General features: G+C 37.2%; 1 protein-coding gene across 30 annotated transcripts in view; it reads right to left on the bottom strand.

Moving 5' to 3' along the window:
- GULP1 (GULP PTB domain containing engulfment adaptor 1) overlaps positions 1–22,549 on the bottom strand; it is a 248,381-nt gene that overhangs the window by 202,948 nt on the left and 22,884 nt on the right. For 5 of the 30 annotated variants that reach the window (XM_057303366.1, XM_057303398.1, XM_057303373.1 and 2 more), the window contains exon 2: positions 8,436–8,499. The exons of the other annotated variants lie outside the window; for them this stretch is intronic. The gene's annotated coding sequence lies outside the window, so the exon portion shown is untranslated. The remainder of the gene's footprint in view (positions 1–8,435; positions 8,500–22,549) is intronic. 30 annotated transcript variants of the gene reach the window in all.

The following is a 22,549-nucleotide window of genomic DNA, read 5'->3' as shown; positions in this document are numbered from 1 at the left end:
AATGCCTTCAAATCACCTTCCTTTGGCAATTTTCACTTAATTCCTGTAAGCAGCATTTTTCATTTCCTCCCATAAAGTGACAGCACTTTCTACATTACTTCCATTATAGCTGTTAGCAAATTGCCTTTTAATAAGTTTCTCTCTTGCAAGACTGAGCTTCTGGAGGGAAGGTTTTGATCTCTGTATCCCAAACATGATCTTTTTTTTTCTAATAAACATTTTTAATTTTAGAAGAGCTTTAGCTCTATCGAAAAGTTGCAAAGGCGGTACAAAGAGTTCCCTAGGGATCTTTTTAAAATTCAGATTCTGTACAGTAGGTCTGGGAAAATCCTGATATTCTGGATTTCTAACAAGCTTCCACCTCATGAAAATGCTGCTGGCCCAGGGACCATGATTTGATAAGGTATGAGTGTCAGACAAATTAGGACAAAGATTCGCAATCCTAGTTGCAAAGGGGAATCACTTGAGAGAAAGTTTTTTGTTTTAAAATGCCAATGCCAAAGCCCAACCCCAGCTGTTCTACTCTAATTCATCTGCATAAACCCGGGAATCTGTATTGCAAAAAAGCTTGTCAAGTGATTTCAAGCTGCAGCCGTGGTGGAAAACCACTTGCCCTCCCAGGCCATCACACACTCCTATCCTACCACGCTCTCCCTTTCCTTCTCTGTAAAACAGAAATAATTCTGAGTGTTTGATACGGATGATATTGGGGCTAAATGAAACAGTGAGAGTCAGCATCAAATTCAGCACTTACGAAATTCTTGGTGCTTAAAAAGGTTAGATACAATTCCGACAGGCAAAAGGACACGTAAATCCTCATTTCTCATCAGTAAGCCTTGGAGAACATTCTTACTAACTGTCTTGCGAGGGTCAGACTGCTCTCAGATCCCCAGCTATCAGAAGAACATGTAAAAGGGCAAGAGTTCACAGCGTTAGGGTGGAGTCGCTGTAGAAATCCGCTGGTCTTGGGGGAATGTGGTCTAAGTGTGCTTTGATTAATTCAGCAGACCCCACAGCTGAGCCTGGAGAACAGGGAGTCCTTGCCTGTGTGGGACAGAAACATCTTTGTATGGGGAGAGTCCGTCGGGTGGCTAGTTGGGTCTAAGCTGCTTGTTCCAGGACAATGAGTGGTCATTCCAAACTGCAGCTGGTCTTAAGGAGAGATCTCAGAGAATCATCTGGTTTCAAACTGCTGTTTATCGGCTAGAGGGCCAAGCGCCTAACAGAATTCAGAGTGACAGTATGGGTGTGTTAAGTCCAAGCAAGAGGACGCTAGTAGTTGTTAACCGCAGGTCATGTACACTGGCTTGTAACACACAACCTTCTCCACTCTTGAGGAGTACAAAAGTAAGTCTACTTGTAACAGATGCCCAAGGTTAAAGAGTTATCTCTTCTTTTTATTCCTCAACCAGTTGTTTTTATTGGACTAAACTTCGGTTAGTAGGTTCCTGGGATGATTAGAAAAGAATCTGCAGATAGAGTTTACAGATTAAGAGATGCCATATCAGATTACTATTCCCTTTGAGTTAGGAAAAAAAAAATTACAAAGAGAATTAATTCTGGCTTGACCTAAACCCGTTGCTAATTATTTAGTAACAGATAAGCATCGTTGCCCCAAATATTGTCACCTGCTTGAAGAGCTGGACTACTTTTGACTATCAAGATTTAAATTACAGGATATTTTCCATGGCTGTTACCTCTATAATCTTTTCTCAAAACCTTTGAATACTATATGTTAAGAAATACTGAGAAATAATTTATACAGACACATATAAATATGGAAGGATACTCATCAACTTGGAGTAAAGGAAAGTAAGTAGACTTTTACATTTTACTTCCATTTCCACACCTTAATCTTTTTTTTATAAAAGCATATGTTACTTTTAGAAATATACAATAAAGCTGCTTGAAAGATACAGGGCATCTGTCAGCAATCTGTTTTTTAGTCTAGGTACAAAAAAAATTACTTTTGCAAATCAACAGAGTAGATACATTGCATTAGCAGCTACCACTAACACATGGAAAAATCATTTAAGCTCATTTAGAGTCTATTTCTTTATGTAAAATTATCTAAATCAAATTGTGAATTGCAGAATGTACCACAGAGATCATAGGCATATTCTGCTCTTGTTTGGTAAATATGCACAGATCCTAGCCATTCAAATACAACAGCTGACTAGACATTGCCATTTAAATTTAAATTATCTGTCATCACTGAATAGCCAACATTTCCTGAAACTTATCCTTGCTCTCTGACATCCCTCCCCTTTCCAAATGGTTCATTCTTGGCATGACTTTCTGATTTTTCTAAAGGCATTATCTCCCTCACAGTTATCTCTAGATTTACATAGACAAAGGGGGAAGTAGCATCCAAATGAAAACTTATGAAACCACATACACTAAAGACTTTCCAGGGCACAGCAATCTTCTGAGACCTAGAAATGTTGAAATTAAATATAGAGATGGGCACACGGAAAACAAGTGTCCAGATGGTGAATTCAGATATTTTATTGTCTTCTATACATGCCATGTACTTTTTGCTCCTTCTATACTGTGACAGAGCAGTAATATTCTAAACTGAAAACAACCTTTAGAAGTCTCTCCTTGGCTGTCCTGCCTGCCACTCCTTTGCAGTGTATTCAATCAACTTCTATCTCCTTTAAGAAGAAGAAGAAGAAGAAGAAGAAGAAGAAGAAGGAGGAGGAGGAGGAGGAGGAGGAGGAGGAGGAGGAGGAGGAGGAGGAGAGGAAGGAAGGAAGGAAGGAAGGAAGAAAAGAAGGAGGAGGAGGAGGAGGAAATTAAGAAAACAACCCTTAGGGCTGATATCCCCCTATCTTCTACCCTGCAAAAATGGTGCTAGAATCCAATCCACCCAGCTACCTTCCTTGAAATACTAGGGGTCATGCCAGCTTCCTCCCTCTTAGTTATCCCCGGACTCAGTCAGTCAGGATGTCCTGGTAATTCCAACCCCTTAACAATTTTTGCCTCTAACACTTTTTCTTAGTACCAGAATAGCTTTCAATTGGTCTCACCACCTCCAGCCACCCCCTCCAATCTAGCTGCCACACGGCTACCACCAGTATAAAGCTAATCAAGTTACTTGCCTAAATTCCCAAATTCTTTAAAATGGCATATAAGATACTGCAAGATTGGACTCCTGCTTACCTGTCCAAATTACTTCTTGGAATCCTCTCAGGGGCAGCCAGTCCTCTAGCCATATCAAATTACTTAGAGTTCCCCATTTATAAAGCACAAGCTCACATTTCTCTGGCTTTGCATATGCTCCTCAAGGAAAAATCTCCACCCACCCCTCACTCCATCTGCTTAGATAAGACTGTTCCTCACTTCTCAAGGCTCACTTCATTCAACAACGCTTAAGTGAAGCCAGCTCCCTCCACTTCCCAAAGAGAGGCAGTTCTTTTATATGCAACCTTTGCTTCCTCTGCTATAGTAGGAATTTGGTGCAGAAGTTTCGCTTTATAGCCTTGGTGAGTGGCACAGAACCTAGAACACCAATGTTGGTAGAAAGGACAGATGAATGACTGATGAAATCTGGACTGAATAATGATAGGACTACCAATGCTGACCACCATCCTCTGTTTCGAGATCAGAAAAGCCAGTATGTTTTACAAAGGACCTTTACTCTAATGTGCCCTGAAAGAACCAGGAGCAATAAGAATGTTGCCAGGCTAGGAAGGTCTCTTTCATCCTTGCATTTCTCCATGTTCTATAAAAATCACCTTTATGATAAGAAGAGGGGGTGATAATTACTCATTAAAATTTACTATCATTGGGGGGGGTGCCTGGGTGGCACTCATGCAATAGCTCACTCTTTATTTAAAACCTTTATTTGAGAGAGAGAGAGCACAAGCAGGAAGAGGGGCAGAGGGAAGAGAAATTTCAAGCAGACTCTGCTGAGCACGGAGCCCAACTCGGGGCTCAATCTCACGACCATGAGATCACAAACTGAGCCGAAACCAAAATCTGGATGCTTAACCGACTGCATCACCCAGGTGCCCCTAAAATTTCCTATTTTTAATGATAAAAGTACTATGCAATCAAATATTAGACTGTCAAGACAAGTAAAAGTATAAATTGGCCACAATCCCAACAAGTACAAATAATCAACCATTGATACCATTTTCAGGATATCTGCCCAAATTGATTTTTTTTTTTTAAAGATTTATTCATTCACTTAAGAGAGGGAACAGGGGGAGGGACAGAGGGAGAGAGAATCCTGAAGCAGACACCCCATTGAGCATGGAGCCCAACACGGGTGCAATCCCAGGACCCTGAGATCACGACCTGAGCCAAAATCAAGAGTCAACAGCTTAACCGACTGAGCCACCCAGGAGCCCCTAAACTGATTTTTTTACACCAAGATTATATTGCATGCAAAAATAGAATCATATTATACAAACTATTTTATAACTGAATTTACCATTTCATCACATTCTTTGTTGAATTATAACAATAATCTAGAACTGCAATCACACAAAATGATTATTGAAAATGTGGATCGCTGGGCTTCTTCTCTTCATCTGCTGAAACAATCTTTGTATAGAGAATCCTGCACTATTCATCTTAACCCTCTGAGTGATTCTTATGTACAGCATACTTTGAGAGCCACTAACCACAGATAGTGTTTTCAAATCACTATGGTAAAATGACAAAAAAATGAAGGCTTCAAAGGTATTTATCTTGGCAGCACATAAGAAAGAATATGAGCTGCTACAAAATGGAATGGGTTACCATCCCAGTGGATGAGCCCACGGCGCTCTGCAAATAGATTCTGAATAACTAGCCTCAGGGATGTGGTGGTCATTCTGTATCAGGAAAGAGGTTGAAAGAGATAATTTCTAAGGTCGGTCTCAACTGTAAGATCCTAACACTGTAATTAAAGAATGTTAAGGCTAAATTATACTTCAGAGGCAAAAAAAAAAAGAATAGTTACCTGGGAAGACAGTTACAAAACTGGCTGGGTATGCTTTTTGGGCAGTGGTTTAGAGGTAAGACAGCTCTCACTGCTGACAACAACTTTGAACGTCACTATTTGAAATTTTTTTTTCTAGAAAAAATTAACAACTAACTGCTTTTTAAAGACTTTTAAACCGGTGCTCCTGCAGCTCAAAAATGTCTTCCTTGGTAACACTAACGCAGAGAAAGTAAAAGCTAAAGGCCCTGATCGAAAAAGTAAAGGACTGGGGCACCTGGCTGGCTCAGTCAGTAGAACATGTGACTCTTGATCTTGGGGTCATGAGTTCAAGTCCCATATTGGAGCTCACATCAAAATAGTAACAATAAGAAAACCTTAAAAAGAAAAAGAAACGGTGAAGGACCAAGGCGTCTTAGGTATACCTGGCCCATTGTTACCAGTCTGGAGGGGTTCTCTGTAACTACAGTAATACCAGTAATCTAATTTAACCTTGTCATTTTCAAGCAAAAAACCTACAGAAGTTAAGTCTATAAAAGTTAAACCCAGAGAGTGGTTAAGTGCTGTAAATCGACGTAGCTAGTTGGTGACAAAGTAACTACCCTGGAAAACCACACTTCTGACTCCTGCTCTAGTGTTTTGGATAGCAAAGATTTCTTTACTACTACAAATGCCTTGTATTCAAAATCCTAAAAAGTTAGAGATAAATCACAGACGGCCAAGTGTCTGAAATTTTTACATATAGAGATGCCATATTGTAAACAAATGGCCTAAAATCATTGCATTTTAAAAGTAGATTGACATTTCAAGGATAGCTGCAATAACATTCCTTATGTTCTCTTTTCAGAGTTATAATTTAATTCCCCGCTTGGCAGGAAAATCAGTGATTACTCTCACTTTCTGACATTAAAAAAAAAATGCCTTCCAAAAAGACAAATAATATTTTCAAACATAGTCTTTGTGTCATACACACTTTTATGTCTACCTATGAGTTTACATACACACATCAGTATTTTAGTGGTTACGCACATTTATAGGTGATTATGTCATATATACCTTAATTATAGAATATATACATTCTTTATTTTTTATAAAATATCATTTCTAATCTTAATAATATTGCTTTTACCGATGAACATATGGGAGGGGGGAAAAAAGAAAAAAGAGAGAAGGAAATAAACCATAAGAGATTCTTAAAGACAGAACAAAGGGGTGATGGAGGGAGGTGGGTAGGGGATGGGCTAGATGGGGGATGGGCGTGAAGGAGGGCATTTGATATGATGAGCAGTGGGTGTTACAAGTAAGTGATTAATCACTGAACTCTACTCCTGAAACCAATATTGCACTGTATGTTATCTAAATAGAATTTAAATAAAAATTTGAAAGAAGAAAATATAATGTTGTTTTTAAAGGTTAACCAGGCTGACCCAAGCATTATATATTTACAATGAAAATTGTATTTACAAATACCCAACTAAGGAATTTGAGAATCAACAGTCCAGGTAATTTTAGTAAGTCTCAACTATAAATACCATCTATATGTCAATACGTCTACTTTGATGCATCTCAAACTTAACAGATCCAAAATCAAATTCCTAATCTTCCTCTCTAACTCTTCCTCAAATGGGCATCCTCATATCAGAAATGATAGGTCCATAAAAACAATTTCTAAAAAAAGGGTGGGGGGCACCTGGCTGTCTCAGTCAGTAGAGTATGCAACTCTTGATCTTGGGGATGTGAGTTCAAGCCCCACGTTGGGTGTAGAGTTTACTTTAAAAATAAAAATTTAGGAAAAAAAAAAAACATTTAAAACAAAGAAATGTTAGGTCCATCCATCCAGTTGCTAAACTTTGGTATGATTATGAATTGCTCTTTTACCATCCTACGTGAATCACCAAATCCTGTCCTTGTATTCCAAAACCCATCCAGAATCCCAGCATTTTTCACTACATTTGCCACTACCATCACCGTTGGCTTTCTCAGTAGTCTCCAGTCTGTCTGCTTCTACATTTGCCCCCATACAGTTTATTCTCCAAACAGTAGCCAGAGTGACACATTATAAGCCTTTCATCACCTCCAATGACTTCCAATCTTACAATGAAAATAGGCCCAATAAAGCACTCTATGGTCTTTCCACATCATTCTACTATCTCTCTGACTTAATTTCCTATTATTCTCCCACTTGCTTACTTCATTCCAACCACCGAGTCCACTCTGCTGCCCATTCAACATTCCGAGAAAAGAGTTTTTCTACACAGTTTTTCTACACATTTTCCTCACATCTTTCATATGTCACTGAAAATGTCAAAGCATCACAGAGGTATTTCTTGACTAGCATCTTTATCAGCCAGGATCCTAGAAGGAAATGCGTACCACACTAAAGAGCTAAAAGAATAAATGAGGTGAACTCACACTCTCCCTCCCTCAGCATTCTTTCCAGGGGGCCCATTAATATGGTCTATATTAACTTGTCTCCCAGGACAGAGAGCAAGATGGAGATGGGCAGAAAACAGACACCAAACTACCACTTCATTCCACTTCTCCCCAGCACTCAAATATTTGTTGAATGAATTAGTATGATGCAAGGGCAACTGACCATTGAATGTGGCTGTAAAGATGCTATACAAACTGTATTTCCTTAAAACAGAACAAAACAAAAAACACCTCTCGTTGTAAGTCAGAAGAGTCAGCAGACACTAAGGTCATCCCAAAGCAGAGACTAAGGAGGCTTTCAAGAACTTGATACGGTGGGTAAATTGGGAGGCATCCTGCCCGCCTCAGATCCGGGTATTTATCACACTCACCGAGACAGGGAAATATAAAAGAAAAAAGGTAAGATCCTAAGTGGCATTGCACTGAGGGTCCCCTCTCCCGACATCTTAATGCCTTACAGCTGATTTATGATGAGTTGATTCATGTTTGATGTATATCTCAGATGTTTCTAATAAAAGAAACAATGGAACAAGAAGCCATACATATGCTATATTCTGAAAGGTAAGAGAGTATTAAATGTTTAAATATCCATCCTACATACTGGTATCCACCATGAATAAATCAAGCAATGCTTCTCATGAGACATTTCATCCCCCTGGCAGGGGTTCATTAAAGAAAAGCTCTTTGAGGAACAAACATTAGTAGAACCTCTGACTCCCTGGTCTTCTAAATTATTTGTGACATCTGGGCACTTGTGTGCAATAATAAGAAAAGCATTACTTCTTTTGTTAGAGTTTCCCAGACTCCCCAAAGATGGTGCAATTAGAGGATAAGATAAAGCAATGGGACAGAGCAACATCTGTTTTACATCTAAAAATTGAAGAATTCATGTTGGTGGAGAATTTATTAACAAGTAGTATATTTGCTGATTCCAGTAGCACCTCCCAGGCCACCCCCAAAGAAAAGGATAAAAAAAAAACAAAAAACAAAAAACAATCAGAGTCACATATCATTAGGAGAAACAGAGTGAAAAATACAAGAAGATACCCTTAAAAAAGATCTTTCATACCTGCTCCCAGTTTCATTAAAAGAAGAACCTCATTCACTGATGACTCCTATCTGTCTTCATTTTCCTGAAAGGAAAGATGGTGCTAAACAAGGTTGATGGAAAATAGAAATAGATTGGGTTGCTATGGTTTCTGAAATGTACTCTAGTCCTAACCCTAGAAACATAATCTTACATACTCGAGTATCACTCTTACAATCTATTTTCATCCTATGATATCCCTTTTTCTCCTGAAAGGAAATCGGTTATGTTACTATAATCGATCTCTACTTTAAGAAGTTATAAAAATAATCTCTGAAAAGGATCTTTGGGTTCCTAGGGAAAACCTGTTTGCTATTGGGCCCCCATTCCATATGCTTCCCTTTCAGGGGCAGATCCATGTATTATAAACTTTGAAGCTTATACAATGGGGGTAAGGGAACCCTTTGAGAAAATAAATTTCAAGGCACCTGGGTGGCTCAGTTTGTTAAGCATCTGACTCTTGATTTGGGCTCAGGCCATGATCTCAAGGTCATGGGATCAAGCCCCTCATGGGGCTCCGTGCTAAGCATCCAGCCCACCTGAGATTCCTCTCTCTCTCAATAAATAAGTAAATAGATAGATAAATAAATAAATTTCAAAATACTGCAAATAAATAATTTGACAGCTATTACAAAAATAAAAAAATCCAGAAAAAATTGCCTATGTTCTCAAATAATTACTAGATATGCTTTGGCATACTTTCTTGTATACTTTTTATACTTATTTTGTTTTGCTTTGACTCATACATTTTGTTTGCCTCTTCATATTGCACAGATCTTTTCATATTCTCCAAGGAGAGACTAGAAAGATAATTCAATCTTTCCTCTATTAGGTTCAACCAAAGTTTTGTCATTGTTTCGTTCCTACCCACATTTCCTGTGCCAGATGCTCTAGGACACATGCATATCACAAAATGACCTCTGGCCACGTAGTTTCACTCATCACAGTGCGTACATAGACTCAGTGAGCAGTTGGAAGATTCCTGAAAGACATTCCTTTACCAGGACAGTGGAAAAAACTTAATTATACACTGAGTATATGTGTATAGGCCGCATATGACCATATGAAATTGCCAATGTTCAATCCTCTTCCACCTCCAAAAATGACACTTTCATATGGGTCACACGAATATATCCCAATATCCCACTACGCCCAAAATAAATGTACTTCCAGCTCAGCATCCTGTTAGCCAGATTCCAAAATTGCCAGTGGCCACTCTGACACACTTTGCACTAGGGAAAATATGACAGATGGGCAGGGGAGTACAAAAGACCCCAATCTTAGCTGACTAGTTTAAATCAATTGTGAATTTCACATGCGAACATGTGAGTAAGGCCCAGGATTTTGGACAGAGCCTGGGAAAATAAGGGGGCCCTGAAGCCGAAGGTCCATTAACTTCACAGTAAATCACCTCTGCAATCCCAATTCTATCCCTGAAAGCTTTGTCATCTGAGCAGTCCCAGGGAAACCTACAAGGCACATCAGAAAAGCAAACATGCTTCTCTTTTCTCTCAAAGAAATAGTTCCCACATGTCACATAGAAAGGATTCCCAATTTATAGGCACAAGCAGAGCAGGCCTTGTACATCCATTAGTGGATTCAAATAATCCTGTCCAAAATGATAAAAATTTCTGTGAAACAAAAAGTCCTTTGTTGGCACAAGACTCTCCTCTCCCTACCATTATTCCCTGGGGCACTCACCAAACTCATGTTCTGTGCACCAGGCATCTTGCCCTCATGTGAGCACTTGTAAAACATAACACTCTCTGATAAAAATGCTCTCAATGCAAAATGTAAACTTGTGGTTTATCTGGAATCTGACACCCGAATATTTGCTCCCTGGCCTGATGGTGAAATAGCTCTCTGGCCATATGCTTTTTAAATATGATACAAATGCCACACAGAGAACAGAGTTCAGCCCAAGTCCTCAACCCACTGTAACAAGACTCTTTGTGTGTGTGTGTGTGTGTGTGTGTGTGTGTGTGTGGTGTTACAAGTTACGGCTCTCCACCACAGGCTGACGCCTTGTACAAGCAGAGTGTGGAAGTGCAGGCGTCTCCTGAGCCGGTGGTGCAGTCCAGGGACCGTGCTGAATCTATACACCAGCCACCATCTGTTGCAGAGCTTCGAGGAACAGTGTCGTCAGCATGAAGCACAGTGTCAACCCTCATAATAAAAGGGCTGCTTGGGAAGTTAAAGCCAATGATGGAAACATTCCAGGTCATTAACACCTGGCTTCTCTGCAACAATTGAGAATACAGAAATATAAAACTATGTCACTCCATTTGTATTTCAGAAGGTAGCAAAGATAATCGATACAGTCTGTAGGTCCAGATCAGGCAGACCCTCGGCTATGCCACGAGCTGAGACACTGGCACTGATGAGAGAAATGAAACGGTCATTCACTGAGGGGCTACTCTGTGCCGAGTCTGTGTGAGCATCTCCAGACGTGCTGTCTTAATTCTTCCATTTCCCCAAGAAGGGAGGTATTATTATCTAAAAGGCAAACTCTGACTCTAAGCTTCATTTTTCTATTCTGTAAAACTTTGTAAGATTTTAGTAAAAATTAAAGATAATATACGTAAAAGTATTGAGCATTCAGCAGATGTACAAATAACATATCTGTTACTAAAATATTAAACTCTTAGAGTTTTTACAGATTATATATATGTGTGTATATGTCTATATATGCACACTAAAATATTAGCTCTAGACTCAACATGTATAATGTAAGTACAGAAAACGTCAAATATCCCATCCGGTCATCTGGGACACCACCTTGCTGATTCCACAGATTTAAGGCATAAGCTAACAAAAACAGAGCAGCTGTGTGGGGCACATCATCATTTAAATCAGTCAGCATGTATTAAAAGCCTACTCTAGCACAGTAAGAAACTGCAGAGAAAGTATTAGCACAGTCCTTATGGAACTGTATTTTAAGGATACAGAAGATAGATATAGAGGACTTACATATTCTGTCATTTGGAGCAATGTATACAAGAATAATAATGAAATGAGTGGCAAAACAGAGCATTATTCTAAACACTCAAACATCGAGGATCTCTGAAGAGCAAGAGCTGAGAAATATTCGTACTCAGTATATAACTTTCAGACTGAAGTCTACCTTTAAAATGAAAGTAATGACTACATGCTAAGTGACAAGGTCAGCTAGTTGTTCGATTCCAAACAGTCGACGCTATCCCTATGGAGAGTTATTACCATCCTCTCCAGGTACCACTCCTCCCTTTATCCCCTGCTCCGTGACTATTAGCCAAAATACCTCAAAGGTAGATAGGAGAAAAAGCACATACTGGCTCCATTGTTCTACAAATTCCCTAGTGGTCCTATAAATTGAGCATAAAAAAATTTTAACAAGAATAAAAATTACTAATAATGGAAACGCAAATTTATCAGAATGCGCTGTTTGATTATTACCACCGAAATCAGAACTAATATGTCTTACTTAAATCACCAACATGGATATTCAAAAACAAAGGAGAGAAAAAAGCTTACTGAGAAACAACAAAAAACCCTCATCCTCAAATGGTTGAGAAAAATCGCATATACATATGTGTATATACTACACAAATATATTACATACATTCCCAAAGGAATGTAAATATATTACATACATTCACAAAAACATGGAGAGAGCACGAATGATAAAATAAATGAAATAAGATATTAACACAGGTAAAGGAAATCCCTTCGACTATTCTTGCAAATTTCTTCTAGGTTTGAAATTATTTCCAAATAAAGAATTATAAAAAGAAAGCTAGCACAAAAAAAATTCACCATAAAATAAAATGAAAGTGAAATTTCAAACTACTTATTTCTTCCTCTTAAAATCCAAGAAAGACTAATAGCATCATTACCATTATCTAAAGGAACACTCAAAAACTTAGGAGAGTGACAGTCAATGATGAATATACTGGTTCAGTACAGAAAACCATGGGGTTTTTTTCTGACATAATTCTCCTAAGTATAAATATGAATCTCTGGCAGAAATAACAAAAGAAAATAAAACTTAAAATAATTATATTTGACCAGACATGAGAATGTACAAGGCGTAAAATAACAACAGCCATTACTTAAATATTTTATTTGTTTTCCTTATAATATCTCATCATACTCAAAGCTACCAGTCTGAACTATAATCAGGAATTATACCACATTCCCTAAGGAGTCCACCCACTATAGTCATGGACTTCTGTATTTCTGGCAAATGTTGGTGCTCCAGAATCTCCCAAGGTACGGAATATCAACACAATTTGGTATAGTCCACTTTAAGGATATGCACACAGATACCACTACACTAAGTTATAGAAAATACATATTAATAATAAAAGTTTCAGTATGCAATAGCTTTATTTAGCACCAACCAATACACTTGCCATTGATTTTAGATCAGAAATGAGACAAAGCTTCTAAAAGAAATCAGTTTTTTAATTGGTTAAGTAATTAGGCTGAGGTATAAACTTAAAGGATCCTAAGTTGCAATATTCAGTGTCTTAAAAGTTCTAATAAAAATAAACAGGCATCTAAGGAGGTAGAAAAAAGTCCTCACGTATCATTGGAAAGAGATTCCTTTGAATATTATTCTTCTTGAAGGGACAGCATTGAAAAGTTTGTTGGTACTTTGTATGTTCACTAAGCAATTATTGTTACAGGTTTAATTCCAGAATGTTCCCCAGAAAATGATTCAGGGGCATCAGAACCTCTTCGACAAATTTAATTAATAACACTGACATACAGTCATTTACTCATTTAGTCCTGTGTCAATACAAGAAAGTGTTCAGAGTCATCACAGACACCTTTGTGCATCAACAGCTTGGGGGTCCAGGCGTCTTTCTTTCTTCTTTTCTTAAGATTTTATTTATTTATTTATTTATTTGAGAGAGACAGAGATAGCAAAAAAGAGCACACGAGCAGGGAGGAGAGAAAGAAGCAGGCTCCCTGCAGAGCAGGGAGCCCGACTTGGGGCTCGATCCCAGAACCCTGGGACCATGACCTGAGCAGAAGGCAGACGCTTAGCGGATTGAGCCACACAGGCAGCCCGAGGGTTCAGACTTGTTTAGAGATTAGGATGTCTTATAATTAAATCCCTTTTCCTAGTTTTGTCATTAGCCCTTTAGACTAAGTTTAAGACAAACATACATGGTACTAAATTTTACTGTGTCATACATATTGCGATAACAAGGTTCCACTGAAGATATAAGAAAATATAAAAGCAAATTATTACATATTATTATATTCAGGAGTCTAACCATTTAACTCAATTATTAGATTATTGTCAAATTAATAAATCACTTGGTATCTATTGGCAAACATGCTAGGTTTTTTCCTGGATGGCAACTTGGTGCACAGAAGGTAAACCACAGACGGGCACGAGATTGGGATGTCCCATCATCTCTGGATGCCATGCCATAGCAATTTCCCCCTTACAACAACTGGAAACTGGCATCAGGAATCTTAAGTGACCACAGAGGACTCTAAAAGCCAGTGGAGTGAACTACATTTAATGGGTACGTACAGATTTGAAAACAGCAGGAAAGCAATGGCAATAAAACGTCTCTTTCCCTATCTTCCCCCCGCCTCCCCCCACACAAACAATCTTCAAATATCACCTCAATGGTGCATTTTCACTTGATTCCCACACACAAACTCCTTAACCGTGCACTTTACTGGAGAAGGAAAGTATTTCTCTGTGGGTGGCAAAAACATTAAGATTCTTCAGGATATTGTTTGAATCAATATTAAAATAACATTTCCTCATAAATAAGTGGTTATTCATCCTTCAAACATTTATTGCCAATTGCAATTTTGTGTGCAATGAATGGAGTCCCTAAAATGTAGAAGAATAATATCCCAACACAGTCCCTGCTCAGGGCAGTTACACAGGGAACAGATCAGTGTCTGACTCTAAAATTCGTGCCTTTCCAAAAAATAAACAAAAAATAAAATCAAATCCATGCCTTTCCTCTACAATGAGATTGCATCTAACTATTAAAACGAAGGAGGAGGAAAGAAGTAGTACAATGGCAATTCACAGAGAAAACAAGTATCACGTCTTGTTTGTGCAGGGTTAAAGGGGAATCCAAAATGTCTAAGGTGAGAGGTAAAAATGTGACTGAACCTGGAAAGGAGTAGAGATTATTAATAGACAAGTGCATTTATTCTGGTTTTCAAAAACAGTAAGTGAACGAGAAGAAAGGACAACAAAAGCAAAGATAAGATCTCCGAAGCATTCATTGATTGTCCAGTCAGTATAGAATACAAGAGTAATCGCGAATGTCTGTGGACTGAGGCAGATGGTGGTGGAAACAGAAAGGAGAGAGAAAGCAGTCTTTGCAAAGAGGGAGACTCCGAAGCCTCTGGACCAGGAAGAAACAAGATCAGAGCTGCAATGAACTAGAGAGAGAAAACAGCAACGGCTAAGAGAAAAGTTGAGAAGGAGTTTCGAGCAGCGCAGCAAGAAGCAGTGAAGGCCAGAATTAGGGTCAGAGAGGGAGTGGGAATGGAGATTGGCAGCTCTAAGGTACCTCTCAGCCATAAAGTCTACATTTTAAATAAACGTGACCTCTACTACAAAGAGCTAAGTGAGGATGGCAGAAGAAACTTTAGTCAATATACATTTCCAAGATAAACCTCCGTGAAACAGCTGAAATAACAAAGGTGGGGGAAGATCCGCAGTGTTGTGAGGAACCAGAACAGAGAAAGAAGAGCCTGGTAAAAGAATAGCTACAAATTTGGAGCCTAATTATCCACCACGAATATTATACCCAGCCACATACTATAAACTGTCTTTCATGTTATTCCTGTGGAAATTTAGAATCAAACAAGCTAGAATCAAGTTCAACTCTCTCCTTTACTCTAAGGTATTACTAAGGTATTTATGTCATGAAAACAGAACAGTGAAGCCATACTGTTACTTCCTTTGCAATTCCACCTAACAGCCAACATCAACCACCTCCCCAAAGAACATTTCCAAGACATAAATATATTAAACTCAATTATATTCTATAATGGCTAGCATTTTATGGCAATCACTATGTAAAAAAAAATTTAAATAATGAGGCAGAAGAATTACTGGTCATGTTCTAGAAAATTCCTACTTATAATCTGAAGACTCTGTAAATCAAAGGGTAAGTTTTATGATTCACAAATTATTTCCTTCAAATCAGTGTTTCCCAAAATGTGGTAGGTGATATAACAGATGACTTTAAGTGATTCCTGAGTAACCTTTTCTGTAACCCTTTTTGTCTTACTATTTAATATACACTACAGACCACAACAGGATACTTTCCTCTTAAGTACATTTAAGTTTCCAAAAAAGGTTTATTTGAGGGATGCCTGGGTGGCTCAGTCGTTACGTGCCTGCCTTCTGCTCAGGTTGTGATTCCAGGGTCTTGGGATCAAGCCCCACATCGGGCTCCCTGCTCCGGTAGGAAGCCTGCTTCTTCCTCTCCCACTCCCCCTGCTTGTGTTCCCTCTCTTGCTGGTTGTCTCTGTCTCTGTCAAATAAATAAATAAAATCTTAAAAAAAAAAAAAGGCTTATTTGAAAAAAATATTAAAAGCTACACAAACGATACTCTAATATTTCCAGTGATAAAATAAAGACAAACATAAAAAACTGTTTTGGCAGGAAACTGCACAGTCAGATTTTAATATCCAATAAACTTAGTGGCATATTTTTATCAGAGTATTACTTTTTAATAATTTTTACTTGATCTCAAGTTTATGGAGAATCAAGTCTATTACTTTAGTCAGAACTAGTATTAAATATAATATTGGTATCTAGAATGTGATTTATATTAGTTTGAAAACAAAGAAAATACTTCATCTTTCTATTGGATCTGCCATTTTCAAATATTTAAAGCTGGATTAGGAAACACAGAAATTATAAAAGCAGAATCAGATATTACAGATTTCTGTAATAGATGTATTGAAAATAGCAAACTAAGTTGATACATTAAAATTAATACAGTGCTGGATTTCATATTCAAATTTTAACTTCAAAAAAGGTTAAGTATTGTTTCTGTAAAGGAAGTGAGTTAAACACATGTTGGGAAAAGCTGGAAATAAATAATTCTTTTAAAATAGCCTATTGTACAAATTTGTTTTAAAATCAACAGGAAATTAATTAAACGAGAATATATACCAAGGGCGGAAATAAGACCCTTAGGTCTAAAGATACAGGAAACACTGTTTGAAGTAGCCTAAATTGCATTGTGAAGGTCAGTTTTTTTTGTTCTTGGCCCATTTTTGGGAGAGGTACCAAAATGTTAAGTTTCAAAGATAAAGGTGTCTGAAAACAGTCCTAGATATTACATGGGATGGGATTTTCATTATTAAAACAGTTTCACTGAACTTTGCAAATTTTAGATAAACTGTTAAAATCTTAGTTTATGTTATTTCCATTTAAACTGAATATTATGTTCACATATTTGAAGATAAACGTTGAGGGGTTTTATATGAGAAAAATCCATACGTATTTAGATCTAATGATGCAGTGTCTATTCTGGAAGGCTGTTTTGTTTCATTTACCACCTCTGGAAACATGTTTACATGTGGAATTGCAGTAGCCCAAGTGCATTTCTTTTTAAAGTCCAAAGAAGTAAAGTGCTAAATGAACTTTTGTCAAGACATAAGAAAGGTCTGATTTCAGGTTTCTGATTTCATAGGTAAGTGAGGGCATTTCTTTCAAGCTAGAGAGGGCTTTTCAGCAGCAAATACTTTCACATTATTTCTACCTAATATGCAACACATATATCTACCATTAAGTGAGTTAAAGTCAATTATACATATATGGAGTGAAGGTTTAATAGTGTGGTACTTATCGCAACTTTAATGACTTCAAAACATGTTTCGGACTGGTTTGGGGTTAGACAGAGACCAGGGATGATGGTAAACATCCTACAATACACAGAAGAGCCTCTTCCCCCACTGGACAACAACGCATGATCTGGCCCTACGTGTCAAAACTACCAAGGTTGAGAAATTCTGTCCTAAACACATCATCACAAAACATGCTTTCCTAAAATGTTAGGGTCAAAAACGGGAGAAGACAGGAAAAGCACAGAAGGTCAAATAGGAAAGAAGATAAAATATAAAAGAAAGATCAGAATCAATTAAAGAAAAATATGTATTTTTTAACATTTACTGTATGACTAATATGAGAAATGCAAATATGGGGCCAAACTAGTAACGATCACAAACATACAAAAACAATGTGAGCAAACTTGACAAGCATTTATTTTTTTAAAGATTTATTTATTTATTTATTTGAGAGAGAGAGAGAGAGAGAGAGAGAGAGCACGGGGGCACAAGGAGGGGAGGGGCAGAAGGAGAAGCAGACTCCCCAGCTGAGCACAGAGCCTGCACCAGGGGCTCAATCCCAGGACCCTGAGATCATGGCCTGAGCTTAACTGACTGAGCCACCCAGGAGCTCTTGACAAGCATTTATAAAAGAAAAAAGGATGCCTATTTTTTTAAGCTACATTTCTGGCTTGTTGATGAATGAACTGACCTTCACACAATTATTTTACTCTCTAGTGAACATGTTTCCCATTCCTCATAGATGCCATGCCAAGAAAATGCTAGAGTACTGGGGGAGAGACTCATATGGGCAGCAGTGCTACCTGGATAGATTGTCCAAATAAAAGTGACCTTGAACTCACAAATCAAATCTCTTTACTTCCAAAGATGTTAATCTCTTCCAACACAAGTTAAAAGAATATATATTATGATCCCATTTTTTATTTTTTAACAAGGTGTTTGTAAATAGAATTGATGTTGTAATGATGCATACTAAACTATTAGCAGTTTTTACCTTGGAGGGCCACGGATATAAGGGGGGCAGGAAGGTAAATAGTCATATTTTGCTCTCTAGGTCTTGGGAGTATTTGAATCTTTTAAAACGGGAATGAATTCATGTATAATTACTATTTTTTAAAGAATGAATTTCCCCAAAAGCAAAATGCAAAAATTCTTCTATAGTCTGCAAATATTTAATAAAAAACGTTGCTTTATGTGAGATACAAACTGTTTAAAAGTTGTAGCAACAGCTTTAATCGTACCCCTATAAACTCCTAGAGTTTATTTCATAGGTTTAAAACCTTTTTAGAAAACAAATATCACTCGTAAATTAAGCGATGTATTGAGTTAAATTTCCATATATGGAGTTTACTCCATATGGAAAAGAACAGCTGAAGCCATCAGCGCACCATCTTTACTACTGGGAATTTAAATTGACACTTTTATGTTGATACCTGTCTGGAAATTAACCAACAGATACCATTAGCACATTTTAAGGAACTTAGAGATTCTCCTAATAGTTATTAAAAAAAAAAAAAATTACTGGGGCGCCCAGGTGGTTCAGTCGGCTAAGCATCCGACTCTTGATTTCGGCTCAGGTCACGATCTCAGGGTCCTGAGACAGAGCCCCGCATTAGTGCTCTGTGGAGAGTATGCTTGGGATTCTCTCTCTCTCCCTCTCTGCCCCCTAAAATAAGTAAATAATTCTTTAAAAAAATGTTTACCACCTTTGAAATGGATTCCAAACTTGTTTTGCAACTTTTATGAGGGTTACTCTGCTTCATTATAATAGTATATAGAGCAACAGTCAATAAACAGTTAAAGAAATACTTTGAATTTTCTCTATCCTGCTTTATTTAATCATGAGCAGGAACAACTGCACTTTCTATTTTATGACTGATTTTTCTCATTTATTAACATACCATTTTAGGGACAAAGTATGAATTAGGAGGTAATCAGTTATTTCACCCCTAAAAATTTGGCAGATATCATTAACTTTTCTCACTCATCAATTAGGGTAATTTACTAACAAATAGACAAGTGACATTTTGGCCGATGTTGAAGATTAGCTTGCCAATGTGTAAAAAATGAACAATGGAAAAGTGGAAATGAAAACACTGTGATCACAAAATCAATCTCCTTATGGAACTATAATTTCACTTACAGAAAAATATTTCTTGTTCCATCTAATATCATTTTCTAAGTGATATCACACCACAATACAAAAATAATAACACTTCTACTAATAGTTTATAGCATATTTTAAAATATAACTATGTCTTTATAAAAACATACTGTATGCTTTAGTCATATGCTTATATGATTTGGTTTATTATTATAAGTTCTAAATAAAATCCATGTCCTCACTTTTCAAGTAGAGTTATCCATTAATATGACATCAACTAATAAATCAAAACCATAGTCCTTATTTCTTAAACTTTATTAGTAAGGGGCACTTTTCAATACATAAACATTTTGATAGTTTGCACCCAAATATGCAGAAATAAACTTGAAATAGTGTAAAAGATATAAAAATAAATCCATGTAATTACTTCAACAAACACATGCAAACCAAGTTACTATTAAATTATGCTAAATATATTTCTCTCTAGTTATCCCTGCTTCTAAGAATTTGTTTCCTAAATCGCTCCTTGAAATACTAGTTGACTGGATAGTATCAACTACATTTTGCTTTCAGAGTACTTTTTAAAAGTACAAATTCTATTTCATTCAATCTCAGAATATTCCCATTCAACCTGAAAAGAAACGTTTTCTTAAGGACTAAAGTCCTCATGTGGGTAAATCATGTTTAGAATCTTAAATAATTAGAAAAAGTAGGCCATGGAAAATCTGGTCATTCCTTTACATGCAGTGTGAGGAGGCAGTGAGATGGCCAAGGCAAAATTTTACAGAGCTACATGGTTCACAGTACAGATTGGATTGTTTCTGCTATCGTCTCTGAAATAAAAACTTACTCCTAGCCCTCAAGTAATAGGCTAAGCGTCAGTGCCCAGGTGTGTTCCTGCCCCATTCATTAACCAACATTCGCATCTTTCTAACAGCTCTTTCCAAGGCATTACTTTAGTATACACATGTTGGATGAAGCACACTTTCTCTTAAGGAAACTAGATCTTGAATTCCTTGTTTCTCCATTCACTCATCAAATATTTGAATGACAACTACGCCAGACACTCAGGTAGATTCTGGGTCCCTGGGAACAAGCAAGTACACAGCAATTCCTGTTCTTGTAGGGCTTCCATTGCAATGAGACAGGATGACAAGCGTAAAAGTAACTTAAATACACAATTATTTCTCATGCATCCCCTCCCATTCACAGAGACTAAGTAACCTGATGAAGGTCATCCAATTAGTACCAAGAATCTAGTAGAAAATTCAAGAGTCTACAAGTAAAAACACGCTAAAAATGACTCTACAGAAAGCACTACAAGACTCCATTTCAGTACTATATCCGAGAACAGTGTCTTACCATGTTAATTTATAAAGATCCTTTTATATAAATTTTATCTTTTTTATTTTCTCTTTTATGACAAATTTTTTGAAAGAAAAAGAAGAAAAATAAAAAGCCTTCAGGTATCTTTTACAGTTCTGGTGAAATAAACACTTACAATATAAAGAGAGTAACAACTATAGGTATGCTGTTTTCGAATTACATTGATGAAACTAAAAAGACCAAAATAGAAGTAGGGTTTGAAGTCTCCTTCAATGCTCTTTTTCTCAATTCTTTATTTTTCTGGTAAAATTAGTTTATAAAAATCAAGTCTGATTTAAGAAAATAAAAATGTTTAATAATATAACTATATTCAATATATAGATGCAGGTTTATAATGTTTGTCATGAAATGCTTTTCTAATAATATTAATATAACTGCCTAGTAACTAGTTTTCATTAATGTAAGAAAATTCATTTCGTCAAAATTGGTTCCATTTACTGATATTTACTTCTAGGTACTCCTACTTCAATGATTGGTCAAATTCAAGATGGTGCGACACTCAGAAAAGCCCAAATTGAAGTCACAAACAATAAGTAACTCCACAATACAATTGTGGTTACATTTAAGAATGGGTTTGTGGAAACAAACTGCAGAGGTAGTCCTTGGAGAATTCGGGATAACCTAGGGAGGTCTGTAATATCTTCTTTTGACCAAGGACTGAGGTTCACTTTGCCAAACCTATGAAATCCTTATTCAGTTTCTAAGATGAAGCCATATGAACATGAAAGTCCTGGTCAGCGAAACTGGCCGATTCTAGAAATGCCTGTCTTAGATTAGGTGCAATTTGGTCTTTTTGGTCTTTAACAACACAGAATAGTTCTTTTAAAATATTTGGCAAGTCAGTCCTTTCTTTTCCATCCCCTGTATAATGATTTAGATCCCTATTATCTACTTAGTTGAGATCCCTATTATCTACCTCCTGGGCAGGGAAGATTTAAGTTTGGAATGGAGACTTTGGGTTCATATTTGGGTTCTTCTCAGTCTGTTTTGCTGCCTTTCATTTTCTGATTCCCCTAACTACCAGTGCTCTCAAAGGTCTGATCTAATGGCGCTAACAATCACCCTTGCCAACGACTTTCAAATATGTACCTACACCCCAGGATGTATCTTTATTTCCAAATAGCATATCCAATTTACTGTAGTGCATTTCCCCCATAATCGTTCCCAAACACTTCAAACTCAGAAAATCCAAACTGGAATGCTCAGTCTTTTCCTCCAATCACATTCTTTGTTCCGTATGTCCTTGTCTTGGTGAAAAGTAGCAGCATCTAGTCGTTCAAAGTCTGCACATGATTCTCTTTATTCCTTCTTCCTGAAATGCCCACACCTAGCAGCCAACATTCTATAAATGAAACATCACTCCAATTCATTCTTCTCCGATCCCACTGTTATCTCCTACATTTGGGCCCTCATCAGCTCTCATCTAGACTATTTTAACATTTCTTAAGTTAGCTCCTATTGCTATTTCGCACATCTTCATTCCATCTTGCCCAAAAGCTGAGGTTTCGTAAGTGCAAAGTTTATCATGTTCCTTACCTCCTTCTTCTTTATTCTGTTCTGTTTGAAAACCCTGAAGGACTCCACACACTTCACAGTGACAGCACTTTGACAGAGGCATGAATATACTCAGCGAAATATATCGAGCCAAGGGGTAAACAAAGTCACAGGATTAAGACCCCACAATCCTGGAGGATTCGTATTTACTCATTGTAATTAAAATACATTAGTTTTACTGTGACACAAAGTTTATGGAGTAAGATCAGATTC

Source organism: Ursus arctos, unplaced genomic scaffold (assembly GCF_023065955.2).
Source record: "Ursus arctos isolate Adak ecotype North America unplaced genomic scaffold, UrsArc2.0 scaffold_1, whole genome shotgun sequence".
NCBI classification, from domain to species: domain Eukaryota; kingdom Metazoa; phylum Chordata; class Mammalia; order Carnivora; family Ursidae; genus Ursus; species Ursus arctos.
The sequence above is the reverse complement of the archived record's forward strand: the minus strand, read 5'-3'. Positions and strand labels throughout refer to the sequence as shown.